This window comes from Vespula vulgaris, chromosome 18 (assembly GCF_905475345.1).
Source record: "Vespula vulgaris chromosome 18, iyVesVulg1.1, whole genome shotgun sequence".
Classification (NCBI taxonomy): Eukaryota; Metazoa; Arthropoda; class Insecta; order Hymenoptera; family Vespidae; genus Vespula; species Vespula vulgaris.
Window position 1 is genome coordinate 4,432,127 of NC_066603.1, and position 16,251 is coordinate 4,448,377.

The 16,251-nt window shown below is 30.6% G+C and overlaps 1 long non-coding RNA gene across 2 annotated transcripts; it reads left to right on the forward strand.

The window, feature by feature from the left end:
• The first annotated feature begins 7,469 nt into the window (after positions 1 to 7,469).
• LOC127070284 (uncharacterized) lies at positions 7,470 to 16,174 on the forward strand. Of its 2 annotated transcripts, XR_007784451.1 has the most exons (11): positions 7,470 to 7,484; positions 7,592 to 8,133; positions 9,329 to 9,685; positions 10,225 to 12,757; positions 12,894 to 13,070; positions 13,151 to 13,485; positions 13,620 to 13,796; positions 13,877 to 13,976; positions 14,056 to 14,212; positions 14,347 to 14,516; positions 14,597 to 16,174. It is a non-coding gene; the product is annotated as an uncharacterized LOC127070284 (long non-coding RNA). The 2 variants fall into 2 exon arrangements; XR_007784452.1 differs by lacking the exon at positions 7,470 to 7,484 and having other exon boundaries at positions 7,930 to 8,133; positions 10,225 to 12,753.
• Positions 16,175 to 16,251: the final 77 nt, after the last annotated feature.

Here is a 16,251-nt window from a genome sequence, read left to right on the forward strand (position 1 = left end):
GTAATCACTGCCGTTATAAATTTTCTCTTCTTCTTCTTCCTGCTTAATCTCGATCACATAACGAACACGATGTAGACTTTACGAATAGCTTAAAAACAAAGACGATGTTTGAAAAGGGGATGTCTTGCCTTTAAATCCAGCGTGTTGATTTATAGTATTAAGCAAAAAAAAAAAATTATACTGAAAAAGTTCAGGAAGCCGTTGATAATCTTCTCTATAATACAATACCGCTGACCGTTACCATACAATTTTGATGTCTGCTCTCCACGCATGAGATATATAAATATGTATTTCTCTTTCTTTCCTTTTTCGATTCCATTCCTCGAGCCATTCCAAAGTGTCGTGTCATGTCGTCGTCGATAAACTGTAACAGAGAATGTAACTTAGAATGGTAAAGTGTATTGTATTAGATGATAACACTCGACAAAATTAATTCCGATATTAAATGCTTGTAAAATTAAATATTTGAACAATTAATTCATTGGATCATGGTAAATGAATTGAATCATGTTTTCGATCATGTTTCGATTCCTCCAAACGATTTTTTTATAAATATGTTTGTTCGTAGGAAGGAACGATATTAGCTGATGTTTAATAATAATAATAAGAAATCAGATACTTCTCATGCTGACTCAGCTGCTCATGATATAATTTTTATTGCGACTCAAAGGAAATCGCAAAAACAATTATTTTTCGTATAAACAACATTTCTGGCCGATGTTTCGGACAGATGGGAACTAAAAATATATATATTAACCTCCATAAGGTAGGTAGTATAGTATAATTAATATAAGAGAATATTAACAAAAAAATTAATTTCTATTCAATTGATACTATTCCTTGGTAGAGAGCGATCAATAAAAATGAAGCAAAAGCGTTATTGCGGTGCACATTTATGCGATATGGATTATCTCGTATGGTGGTTGAAAGCAAAAAGAAATAATATATCGAATTCAAAGGGATTAGTCGAGAAATTTATTTCCTCCTAACACGTATCTTATGCTGTCTTTTCGGCCTTTTCGACCGCGTGATAGGGTAGTTAGGGACTGTCTTGCGTAAAGCGTATTAAAACGAATTACGTAAAGGAGAAAACGATAATATTACGACGGAAAAATAAATGTGACAAAAGATATTATATTTAAATCCATGTCTCTAGTGCGCATTAAAGAGGAATGTTTGTTAACTCCAGTAATAGAAAAAGAAAAGAAGATAGTATTACGAGAAAAAGTTTTCAGGCAATATTTCTTGCCATCGAGCGATACGACAGTAGATGATGTATACCTCCTTAGGAACAAACCTTTTCGCGGATTTTACGAAGAGAAACATATAGTATGAAAATTACAATATCATTTATATCAAATAGTATTATAATTATACTATTCTCGAGTATAACTTTAATTACAAAAAAGAAACATTATGGTTGTTTATCGCACACGGTTTTATAATGGATCGCGCAATCAATGAGACTAACTGTAATTCTTGACAAACTTTGATCAACAAGATATTTTTCGAATCTTTGAAAAGGATTTATATTTTTTACAAACAATCGTGTTAAAACATGATGTTTTTCTCGAGATTTTATTTATGCCAAATAAAACGCTTTTTCAAAATTTATATAGATTTTTCATAAATTTTTTTGATGACAAATGTATATAAAGTATATACATTTATTGATTATTTTTAATCACAATCTAATACTAAAAATGAATTAAAAAACTTAACGTAGAATGAAAAGAGGAAATAATCAGTACGATAGAGAAACAGGGAATGTCTCTACATTTTCGTTTATAGATCGATATGAAGAAGTAGAAACAATGGTAGTTCCATTAAAAGAGAGCGAACAAGAAGTTGCATTTGAGAACCTCGACAGTCTCACACACGTTCAGAAGTTTTATTATGGTCAATGTACATTCATAATCCAACGAACAGAATTTATTGAAAAATTATTGATTGAGAAATCGTTGAGGACAAGCTTTGGTATGAAGCGCATTTATATTTTGATACGTTCAAAAAAAGGTTCTTTTTTCCGAATTTAATTGAAACATTAAAATTTAGAGAATTTTTCATTAAGCACCATAAAACGCCTCTAATTGAATATGCCCTATCCGAAATTGTTATAATGGAATCTGTGCAACGCAAAATTTGATGCCACCCTTAAGCTACGGTACATTGCCGAATTTTTTGAATTATTAAGATTGAACAAATTTTCTACTAAGCTCACTAAATCGCCTCTAATTGAACCGAACATGTACGAAACTTTTATACTATATTCTATACGCCGTAAAATCAATGAAACCACTCTTGAACCTTAGTACTTTACAGAATTTAATTAAAATATTAAAGTATATAAATTTTTTTATTAAGTACCCTAAATCGTTTCTAATTGACCCAGCCCTGTCCGAAACTTTCACAAGAGATTCTGTTTAGCGTAATGTTAACAAAAACATCCTTAAACCACAGAACTTTGCCCAATTTTTAGAAATAATAAAATTTAAAGATTTTCTTATAAGGACTTCTAAATCGCCCCTATTAAGCCGGCCCTGTCTGAAACTTTTATAATAGATTCTCTGCACCGTAATGTTAATAAAGGCACCATTAAACTCTGTAACATTGCCGAACTTTTTATAATAATATAATATAAATAAGTTTTTATTAAGCACCCTAAATTGCTCCTAATTGCGACGGCTCTATCTAAAACTTTTATAATAGATTTTGTTAACCGTAAAATTAATAAAGACATCCTTAAATCCCGTAGCTTCATCGAATTTTTTATTAACCACCCTAAATTGCTCCTAATTGTGCCAGCTTGGCTGAAACTTTTATAACAGATTTTGTACACAGTAATATTAATAAAGAAAACTTAAATTACAAACTAGAAAAGTTAAATTACAAACTATTTCGAAATATTAAAATCAAAAAAATTTTTTATTAAACTATTTAATTCGTCCCTATCCGAAACTTTTATAATAAATCCTGTGTACCGTACAATTTATAAAGACATCCTTAAACTTTACTTAATATTTTGAAATATTAAAATATTAAATATTTTTTATTAAGCACCCTACATCGCCTCTAATTGAGTCAGCCCTATCCGAAACTGGCATAATTGATTCTGTTCACCGTAAAAGTAATGAAGACACACTTAGACCCCGGAACTTTGCCGAATTTTTTGGAATATTAAAATTTAAAAAATTTTGTATTAATCACCCTAAATCGCTCTTAATTGTATTGACCCAGTATGAAACTTACAATATTTTCTGTACACCTTAACACTAAGCGTATCAAGCCCAGTCATTTGATTGATACATGATTTAATCTTGAATTTATACATATATATTATTTTTTTCGATTATCATTAACTATTTCTAAAGTTTTAGATTCTCTTGTTAATCAATTTCTCACCTTTGGTTTTTTTTTTGTATTTTCTGAGAAAATTTTGTCACCTGCTAATTTTACCATAGCCGGTTATTTGAGCGGTATACAAATTTTTTATCATTTTCTAAATTTTTCTACTTGGGATCTTATCTTTGGACTTAAGTATAATTATAGATAGTCTAGTAAAATATAATTATAGATAGTCTAAGATATAATTATAAATAGTTTAAATATAACTATAGATAGTTGCATATATATTAACATAATTTTGCTCTAATTTTACGTGTAATGAACAGACTTATTGAGAATTATCAAAATAATTATAAGCCCGATATGAATTTGCCTGTTGATGAGCAATTATTCTCTACAAAAATTTATCTTACTTTTGTAGAGAACTTACACACTACATAGTATATATAAATAAGCCTAATAAATTTGGCATCAAGTTTTGATTAACATCGGACGCCAACAGTAAATATATTCTAAAAAGTTTTCCCTATTTGGGAAAAGAAGAATCCCGACCGTCGTCAATACCACTCGGTGAATATATTGTCATCAAAATGGTTGAACTGTTTATTGGGTGTTGGAGAAATATTATGATTGACAACTTTTTCACGAGTGCATCACTGGAGAGAAAATTAATGGCAAAACGAATAATTTTATTTGGGACTATTCGGAGTTATAGAAGAGAATTGTTCCAGCTAGCAAAATCAGCAAAAGACGAATTGGAACGTTTCTCAATAGTACTTTACAAAACAAATAATTGTACTCTAATACTATAAATCCAAGCCACCCAAAGAAGTTACAATACTAAATTCAAAGCATATAAGAATAAAAATCAATATCGACAGAAAGCGAATACTTGAAACAAATGCATATTATAACAAAACCAAATTCGGTATCGATGTCAACGATCAAATGACAAGAAAATACAGTGTCACGTATTTCTCCAAGAAGAAAAAGAAAACTTACGAGAAGTATCAAGTGGCCAAGGTAATATTTCGTATTCGTGAAAAACATGCCAGATATAATTGTGCAAAGAAAATAACAACTAAATCTTGTAAAATTAGTAAAAAACATGTTTGCGGTAAATGTATGAAGAAGAATCTTACCATTTGCAAAAAATACCACTAAATAAATTAAAATCATCATTCATTTATTTCTAAGTAAAGTAAACACTGCCACTATGATCTCCTGTTTGTGTTATGTATAATATATATGAAAAAGAAAATATATGAGTGGTTATTTTATTATTATTTAAAAGTTACGTTGTAAACATTACTTCTTAGAATAAATTGACAATTCCAGCCGAAAAAACAACATTTATTACGTAAAATTTGTACACCGGTCAAATGACCGGGTTTTGTAAGATTAGGTATAGAGAAACGCAGGAACGTTTAGTGTTAAAATTAATAAAGACACCCTTAAACTTTTTTATTTCACCGTTTTTATGAAATTTTTTAATTTAAATTATTTTTTATTAATAACCCTAAATCGCACCTAATTGAGTCGGTCATGTCCGAAACTTTTATAATAGATTTTGTGCACTACAGATTTAATAAAGATATCCTTGAACCACGGAACTTTGTTGAAGTTATTGAAATATTAAAATTTAAAGAATTTTTATTAAGCACAGTAAATCGACACTAATTAAGCCGGTCCTGTTCGAAATTTTTATAATAGTTTCTGTACACCGTAGACTTAACAACCTTAAATTCCGAAACTTTGCTAGACTTTTTCAAATATTAAAATATAAAAAATTTTTTATAAAATACCCTAAATCGCCCCTAATTGAGGCAGTGCTTTACGAAACTTTCATAATATATTCTGTTCACCGCAGACTTTATTAAGTCAGAACTTAAAACCCAGAACTTTACAGAAATATCTGATACATTAAAATTTAAAGAATTCTTTATTAAGCATCCTAAATCGCCTCTGATTGATCTGGCCCTGTCTGAAACTTTTATAATGGATTCTATGCACCGCAGACATCATGATGATACTCTTACAACACAGAAATTAATGAACTTTTTGAAATATTAAAATTTAAAGAATTTCTTATTAAGCACCCTAAATTTCATTCCATTGAGCCGGCCCTGCCGAAATTTTTATGATAGATTCTGCTCACTGTAAGCTTTATATATCTTCCCTTAGGGCCCAGTTCTTTTCCGTGGATATTAAGATATTGAATATTACAGATTTTATAATTAAGCACCTTAAATCACCCCTTTTGAGTCGGTTCTGCCAAACCTTTTTTGACATATTGCGCGCACCGTAAGCTGTATTAAACCACACTTAGACCACGATTCTTTGGCATAGTTTAGAATATATTAATATTTTTAATATTTTCATTAATCACCTAAAATCATCCCCAATTAAGCTGGCCCTGCGTAAACGTTTTTGACAGATTGTGACGATCATAAGTTTTATAAAACCTTCCTTAGGCCACTATTCATTGCCCTATTTTAGGAGATTTAAAATTATTAATATTTTTTATTAAGCATCCTAAATCGACCTCTATTAAGGTGGATCTGCTTAATCTTTTTGAACAGATTGACTACACATAAGCTTTATAAAAACAGATTTAGGTCCCGGTTCCTTGACGTAGTTTAGGAGATTTAAAATATTTAAGATTTTCTTTCAAGAATAAATCGCCCCCTATTGTGCCAGCTATCCCACATCTTTTTTGGCAATCTGTGCACACCGTAAGCTTTACAAAACTACCCTTAGACCACGATACTTTGCAATGGTTTAAGTGATATTAAAATTTCAATAATTCTTTATAAACACCCTAAAGCGTTGCCTATTAACTAGGCACAGCCTAAATTTTTTTGACATATTGCGCGCATCATAGTCTTTTTAAAACTATGCTTAGGCTGCGATTCTTTTTCATAATTTAGGAAATATTAAATTTTAAAAAATTTCTATTAAGCATTATAAATTGGTTCATATTAAGCTGGCCCTGCCCATACTTTTTTGACATATTGCGTGCACCGTTAGCTTTATAAAACCACACTTAGGTCCCGGTTCTTTCTCTAGTTTAGGAGATAATAAAATATAAAATATTTTCTAGTAATCACTCTAAATCGCTCTGAACTGAATCAGCCCTGTTCAAACTTTTTTTACAGATTGAGCCCACCGTAAGCTTTATAAAACCACACTTAGGCCAAGCATCTTTTTTATACTTTAGGATTTATTAAAATTTTCAAAATTTTCCTTTAAGTACTTAAAATAGCAACCTATTGAGCTAGGCCTGCCTAATCTTTCTTAGCAGTCTGCGCGCACCATAAGCTTTATAAATCTACCTTTAGACTTTTGTTCTTTGCCGCAGTATTGGAGATATTAAAATTTTAATTATTTTCTATAAAGCATTATAAATCACCCCATATTGAACCAGTCCAGCCCAAATTATTTTGACACATTGCTCTCACCATAAACTTTACAAATCTATCCTTAGGCCCCGTTTCTTTGCCATAGTTTAGGATACATTAAAATTTTTGAAATATATCATTAAAAACCTAAAATAGAAACCTATTGAGTCGACGCTGCCCATTTTTTTTTTGTTGACAGATTGCACGCACCGTAAGCTTTATAAAACCGCCCTAAGGACCCGGTTCTTTCCTTTAATTTAGGTGATATTAAAATTTTTATAATTTAATATAAAAATCTCTAAATTAACCCCAGTTGAGCCGGTCCTTCCCAAACTTTTTTGACGAATTGCGCGAACCGTCATATTTATAAAAGTATCCTTTTTATTCATAGTTAAGGAGATATAAAATATTTAATATTTTCTATTAAGTACCCAAAATTGCCCGATATTGTGCTGGCCGTGCCATAAATGTTTTGATAGATTGCACGCATCGTAAGTTTTATACAATTACCGTTGGGCCGCAGTTATGAGCCATAGTTTAGGGGATATTTAAATTTATTATATTTTACTGTACAGAACACTAAAATACCCCGAGTGAACTGGTCCTGGTCAAATTTTTTTGACAGATTGCGCGTACTGTAAGTTTTATATAACCACCATTTTCTCAAAAAGCACTTACGTCATACTTCCACCAACATATACATCCAATTATATATCTAAATTATTCCTTAAGACAATGGTAAATATTTGGATGGTATGATATTCCATGAAATAACCAACATTCCCTTCTAAATACAACCTTTTAAATTCTATATTCTATGCAATGTCGATGTTCTCTGCGCGAAGGATGAATACATATCAAAAAAAAGAAAAAGAATTCCCTCCCCGAAAAGAAGATAAACGAAGTCCGATTCTTAAATGGTAAAAGGATCAAAGGAATACGTATATGGGGAATGGCCGCTAGGGAGAATCAAAGAGAGAAAAGATAATCCAACGATGTTGAAAACAGACAAAACTTTCTCCCCGTTAGCTGTATCGATCGAAACTTGCTCGCAACGTCCTGCTGAGATTACCGGGGATGATGAGCGTTAGGATGTCAATAACAGCAAGGGGAACTGAACGGCGCATGCTCGACTGCGTTGCATTTGGGTTGCGTCTGGGTGTCGAGGGTAGAAGCTTCTCGACGAGAATTGGACCAGCAAGGGTTATTACGAATCGAGACACCAATGTGACAAGTGCTAACAAGTTCCAAAAGTGGAAAGATCTAGAAGGAACATCTAAAAGGAAAGATGGGTTTATAAACGGAACTACGAAGCTGAGAAATATTAAAAAATTTGAAATTCACTTGTCGTTGAGAATCGCCTGATGTTCTACTTTTCATGGTCTTGGTAAGATAAATCATATTTGAAATATTATACCAACGTTTAATACCCAACGCAACGATTTATTTTCATAAACTCTTAAATTCTTTATAAGTCATGCTATAGAGAATTGCATAATTCTATATACGTATCCGTGAGTTATATCAGAGACGTTACGTTATACACCATTTTATATTTTATGTCCGATAGTACGATGTACCGTATTATAACGTACTATAAAAGACCGCATAGTTCTTTATTAATACTTTATATTATATTTTTACATTTTATATTATATTTCACATCTAATTCGCCTTTGACCTATTATCGTATAATGTGAAATAGAGATGAAAATATAATTAGAATTATTTGAGTTAGGATGTTTCTGTTTAGACATTTATATGTCATATTAGAATTGCCGTATATAGAGCTAACTGTTGCGTAGCTATTTCTTGCTAAGTGATCACTGCTGAAACTAACCGTTAACGAGTCCACGTTACTAGTTAATTTTCTGGTTTGACAGTAACTGAAGCGTTTCTTTGGCGGTTCGTTATTCAATTGGAACAGAGATACATGATTCAATTCGTTGACGAAGAGAACAGAGAAACGAAAAATAGAAGAAAAATAGAAAAGTTTCTTAACGCTCTCAACGAATCGTTTGGATCTCTGATTAAACTTTCTAGTTTTGATGATTTCAATTATTAAACGGTAAAGTTTGCACGATACGAAAAAGTTCGTGCAATTTTGAAGAAGTTTCAAGGAGATTCTGACATTTTTTCTATATGAAGTTAAGATAAAATTCTGAAAGTTGACTAAAATTTTTCCATAAATAATTGGAAGATTTAGAAAGTATACCGAAAGGTTGATCGAACATTTCGAAAGATTTTGAAGTATTTTTAATAAAGATAAAACACCAAAGTGATCGATATCTTTTAACAGAATTTTTTTTAATATGCTCTGTCAACGATTAGATCGTTTAATTGGAATAATTACTAACTATTCGGAAGGAGTAATTTAAAAGTGTTCGACCATTTTAATATGTCCTATTAATATTATCCTTTAAGTGACGCCCCTTACGTCGAAATACGATTCATAAGAAGCTTATTATTTATTATTTATTATTTATTCACAGGAAAATTAATGAGCCAGATCGATCGAAATAATAACATCGATATTCATATGTATATGCAAATTCATACCTATTTATAATTTTTCTTCCTAGACGACTGTGTTAACGGTGTCTCGGAACGACACGATCGTGCCGATGGGAGAAACTATTAAAAGTTTTCATAACAATTAAAACACGGAATTAACACGGAGTAAAAACCTAACATGAAGTAAAATTATCTGATGGAGCACTAAAAATATCTTTCCTCGACTACCGTGAGCGTCCTTGATTGATCCACATGGTAAAGAATAATATTGTTTTATTTTCAATGAAAGCAATTTTCAAGAAAAGAAATGTAAGAAGTTAATATTTCGTTAAATGTCTTGGGCGTAACGCGATGACCGCGATGCTCACATTGTTTAAACACATATGTAATATAAGCAAGAACAAGCATGGATTCCTGGCAATACCGTAAGTAATTTTCAATTTTTTCCTTTGGCAACAACGAGTAATAATGATAGCGATGAAATTAAAAATTATGCTATAAATTTTTCATCATATTATATTACAATATTATAATTTCATTGTTGCGGAAGCAATGACTATATCTATTGGTTTTTTGCAAATCCATCCCATATTCAGGTTATATCACGTTGCACAAAATCAGAAAACCGTAACACTTTTGAACTTAATGATATATACATCACGGTCCTCTTAAGGAAATTTAGTAAAATTTTTGCAATTAATTAGAGTAGTTACAAAAATAAATTTCATTCGATCAATCGTGATATAATATTATGTGCTAAAATTTATCTTCAATACCATTCTGTAAAATTATTATTAAATGATAACTTGTTTAATTACAATTATTAATAGAACGAGAGAGAATTATTTTCGCTAGCCTGTCCGAAGATTACTACATTTTATTTACAATCAGCTCAAAGACAAACTTATACAATATTTTTCCTTAGACATACGAACATCAATGTAATTTTGTTTATTCTTTTCAGACGACACCAGGATTGAATACAAATGAATATGCAATTATATCTAAAATAACTTCGAAATCATTATGTTTTATCGTGTAACAAGGCGAATGTGTCTATATAAGTGAATTTGTATATGTATCTTTATCTTGTATTTCTATTTATCTCTATACTCGTGGATGTGTGAATCAGATTAATTAACCCTATATATATATATATATATATATATATATATATATATATATATGTTTTAATGATTACGAATGTTTAAACGAAAAGTCTCTCTATATATAGGATGTATATAGGGTTAGTAGATATATATATGTATATTATATGTATGTATGTGTGTATGTATGTACGTATTAATATTGATGTATAACTATAAGGTGCCTGTATCCATCTGTACACACGTAAATATCTAGAACAAATTATAATTAACCCCTTGCATTAGATGCACACTCGGACTTTAGCTTTGAATGATTTACTTATATTTGATTTAGACGAATTTGTAAACGTTGAAGAACATATTCTTTTGCCAAAAAAAGTCAATATTTTATTCCATATAATATTCTCGATAATACAATAAGTTTTGAAGAATTTTTTTACACCATATTCATTGATATTGTTATTTATAAGAATTCCTCCTTTTCTGATCACTCTGAGGGGATGTCCATGTGCGAAGGGATAAAGAAGGATTAAAAAATAATTTAAAATAAAATGAAGAAAACAAAGGAAAATAAGAATTGAAAAAGAAGAATAAAGGATCAGGACTGTAAAGAAGAAAACAAAAAAGATTAAAAAACAAATCAAAATCTAAAAAGAAGATTAAAATTTAAAAAAGGAAAATAAAGTGAAAAAAGAAAATAATAAAAAGAGGAAAATTAGGAAAAAAGAATTGAAATAAAGGAAAACAAATGAAAGACAAAAAAAGAAAGACAAAAAAACAAAGACAAAAAAACACACGGACAGATGCCTATCGAGAAATTGTGCCGGTATATTTCATATTTATTCTGAGTGATATCTGTGTCTAATCTCTGTGAGTCGATGTGATGGCGATGTTACAAGTGTAAACTGAAGTTTTAGTCGATATTTGCTAATTTTTCAATTATTCACAATATTTGAATATTTTTAATCGGCTGCAGGATTTGATCTTGATTTGATTAGCTTGATCAAAAATCTTGATTGAAAGTGCGGATTAACAGGACATTTCAAGTTAATTCTCTAATCACTTTGACGACACAAGAATATAGATTCGAGTAAATTTGTTAGAAGTTCGACTAAAATTTCGAGTAAACTTTATTAAATCATATTTTGAAATACACATTACTAAATTAATATTTAATCAGATAGAGTTGATTACGTGTAAGATAATTTTTATATGATATAACAATCATGTTAGTAATGTTAATCATTCGTTAAACGAGATAACTTTAATTACATCATTGTAATAAATAGAGTTAATTTTCATAAAAGAATGATATTAATTATCGACTTTACTGATTAGGATATTAAGTCAGGGAAAAGGGTTTTTTTTTATTTTCTATTTTGCATTTTAATACAAAAGCGGTTACGATTTACGATTGTTTAGAGTAGAGATCATAATTAATAGTTTGAACGGACGGCAACGGTTGAATCTCCCCTTCCATAGATCACGATCAGTTTCGCACACAATTGTGCATAGACGCTTTCAAGAATGTTTCGGTTCCGTTCCGTTCCGCTCCGTTCCGTTCTGTTTTAATAACGATTCGCAAATAAAAATAAGATCCATTAAATGTTTTATTAATTAATCACACAACATTGAATTTTTATTCTTCTTCAATGATTTATATCTGTTTTATGATGGACAGTTGGTTTCTTGACAACACTATTTGAATCACTTACATGATACCATCCATATTGGAAACGTTTGATACAACGTTGCTTTGTGCAACGTCCATTGATAACGGATCGATCGATAAATGTCAGAAATTTCTTTAAGAGCCGGAGTAGCATCATTATCTCTCATGCAATAAAATATCCAAATGTATCTTCTTCGTTCTCTTTCATTTTCAAGGCGTAATATCTTTTGAACAAATAAATGAATGTATTTGTGACCTTGCTAGAAATGCTCGATGAAAACTCGCCTTTCGATAATCGCGCAGCACTATTGCCAAATTGATTGTTTAATATTACCAAAATTATACCTGACGTCATTATTCATTAGCTGGTAGAATGCTAGGAAGCATTTTTCCCCGAATTAATTCAATTTGAATCAGGAATGTGACCCATAGTGGTAGAAGAACTAGATTTCATCAATTATTGTCAGTTATAATTTTACGTAACTGGGATAGTTGCTTTTGTACTGATTTCTTCTGTTAATTTTATTATTGTTCTTTTTCGTGACTATTGTTTATGTATATAATTTAAGGTTAGAAACTAGTGCGGTTTAATGTTAATATTGTCATCTGCCGACGAGTTGAAAGATATGGAAGATAAGTGTAAGTTCGGAGAATCGCACTGTGGAAGAACCAAAGAACCGGACTTTCAACAAACAACACTTCTATATCTATTAAAGTGGGTTAGTTTCTATTGTATACTTCATATATCGATAACCTCTATTAATTTCTTTTTGTTATAAAAGTAAAAGTTGCCACTGTGAGAATTCTAATGAATTAGAAAAACTTCCTAATATCTGTTATCATATTTTGTTACAGACAGTTCCTAACCGAAGAACAAAGTGATGCTATAGGCGAAGTGCATGACGTACCGCGACAGAAGAATAAAAAAATTGTGAGGGTGTAATAGATGAATATCCAGAAAGTAGAGCGTCTTTTGTTGGATCAAGTCTTTCTGTAATTATTGCTGCAAATCTAAGCCTGCAAAAATTACCGGTATGTTTCCCTCGAACTTATTTGCATTTTAAACTATTCATTAAGTTTTATAAATCTAATATACCTACGTTACTTATCAGATGTTGCCGATGGTTTGACAAACTTCTGTTTTCAAAAATGACGAATCTATCCTACGCAGGATTTATATATTACTCCGCAATCCTTCTGGAAACACTGTCCTTGTTTCTATTGAAAATCATTAAGATCAACCATTTGTATGGCAATGGCGTAATATATATTCGCAATTGAATTACTTCAGGATTTACAAAGAAAAACGGCAAGATTTGCCACAGCCAAAGGTACATCGGCCGCTCGTGTAGATGCTTCTCACGAAAAAAGAATGGTAATATTGGGCAATCAAGAACCAACGGATCAGATTTTCTTTCATCAAACACTCCTGTATGTATTGAAGAAGGTTAGTTTCTATTTTACATCGTATGCTTTACATATCTATAACCTTTACCAATTTCTTTTTATTATAGTAGTAAAAGTCACTTCTGCGAGATTATTGCAAAGCTTCCTAATTTCTATTAATATATTTTGTTATAGACATTTCCTGATCGAAAAAGAAAGAGAAGCTATACGCGAAGTGCATGATGTACCGTGACGGAAGAATAAAAAAATTGTGAGGCTGTCATAGATGAATATCCAGAAAGTAGAGCGTCTTTTGTTGGATCAAGTCTTTCTGTAATTATTGCTGCAAATCTAAGCCGGCAAAAATTACCGGTATGTTTCCCTTGAACTTATTTGCATTTTAAACTATTCATTAACTTTTGTAAATCTAATATATCTACGTTACTTATTAGATGTTGCCGACGGTTTGACAAATTTTATTTTCCAAAAACGACGAGTCTACTCTAGGCAGGATTTACATGTCATTCTATAATCCTTCTGGAAACACCGTCCGTAAGTCTATTGAAAATGTTTAAGATCAACCGCTTGTACGGCAATGGCGTAATATATATTCGCAATTGAATTATTTCAGGATTTACGAAGAGATACGACAAAACTTGTCACAATCAAAGGTGCATCAATCGCTTGTGTAGATGCCTCTCACAAGAGAAAGAATGGTCATTTTGGTCAATCAAGGACCAATGGGCCAAATTTTCTTTCACCAAACACTCTCCTATGTATTACAGAAAGTTAGTTCTTATTTCACATCGTATGCTTTACATATCTATAACCTTTATCAATTTCTTTTTATTATAGAAGTAAAAGTTACTTCTGTGAGAGAATTACAAAGCTCCCTAATTTCTGTTATTATATTTTGTTACAGACAGTTCTTGATCGAAAAGAAAGAGAGTTTATATCCGAAGCGCGTGGCGTACCGGAAGAATAAGAAAAATTGTGAGGCTGCGACAGATGAATGTCCAGAAAGTAGGTTGTCTTTTGTAGGAGCAAGTCTTTCTGTAACAATTGAAGCGCCTAAGCTTGCAAAAATTATCGGTATGTTTCCTTCGAATTTATTTGCATTTTAAACTATGCATTGAATTTTGGAAATCTAATATATCTACGTTACTTGTTAGGTGTTAACAAAGGACGCCGCACATGGCTATATCAAATGTTTTCAATATGGAAAGTGTGATGTAGTGGTGCAAGTGACGTCGACAAGGAACCAATCATCGATCACAAAACAGTTCTATATCATTTGAAGAAGGTTGGATGTAAAAAGAAATCCAATGTTTGTGTTCCACATGATCAAATAGTGAAGCATTTAATGGATCGTATTTTTGTCTGCGAATCGTTATTAGGACCTAATGAAACGGATGCATTCTTTAAACGAGTCATTATGTACGATAACCTACGAAAAGGATCATGGTCCATGGAAGGAGAATCAACCGTTGTCGCCCGTTCGAACTATTGATCATAATCTCTCTAAATAATCGGGAAATGATTTGCTTTTGCATTGAAATACGAAGAAACCTTTTCTCCAAACTTAATATCTTGATTAGTAAAGTCATTGGTTGATATGATTCCTTTATGGAAATTAACTCGAATTATTGCAACAATATAGTCAGAGATGTTTGTCTTGCTTAATGAGTGAATGACAATACTAATAGGATCATTATATTATCTATAGATTATCATACACGTAATTAATTATATTTAATTAAACGTTATAATAATAATAAATATATTTCAATATACGATTTAATAAATTATACTTGAAATTTTAGTCAGATTTTTAATAAATTTACTCGAATCTATATTTCTGTATCGCAAAACTGACTAGAGAATTAATCTGATGTTTCGGGTTAATTCTCGCTTTTAATCAAGATTTTTAAGTTGACGAAATTAAGATCAAGTTCTGTGGCAGATTAAAAATAATCAAATGTCGTAAGTAATTGAAGGAATAGCCATATATAGACTAAAATTTCAGTTTACACTTATAACACCGACATCGCGTAGATTTACGCGCATTACACACAGGTTTCATTCTGGATAAATATGAGGTATATCGATACAATTTCCCGATACGTATTTATTTGTATGTTTTTTTTTCTTTCTTTCTTTATATTATTATTTTTTCCCCTTTAATTTCTTTCTTTTAATCTTTTTTTATCTTCCTTTTTGCTGATTTTAATTTTGTATAATTTTCCTTTCCCCTTTTAGATTTTTATCTTTCCTTCGATTCTAATTTTTTTTTTTCGTCTTTTTTGTTTCCTCCCTTTTAGTATTGATTTCTTCTTCAATTCTATCATCCTATATGTAGAGAGTATCTTCGTTTAAACATTCGTAAACATTAAAAAAATATAGAATCAACCTTACCATATATATATATATATATATATATATATATATATATATATATATATATATGTATGTATGTATTGCGTTGTTAAATGATAAAACATAATGATTTGGACGTAATTTTAGGTATAATTGCGTATTTACTTGTACTTAATCTTGGTGCTGTCTGAGGAGAATAAAGAAAATTACATTGATGTACGCGTGTATAAGAAAATATATTATGTAAATTTATCCCTAAGCTAATTGTAAATAAAACGTAATGGACTTAAATGTAATGGACGTAAAGATGAGTTTTAGCCCATAATATTGTTTCACGATTGATCGAATGAAATAAACTTTTCTGACTACCCTAATTAATTGCAAAAGGTTAATTAGTACCATTCCAAGGTATTTTGATATTATTAGAAATATCTTCATTCTTTAAGAATAC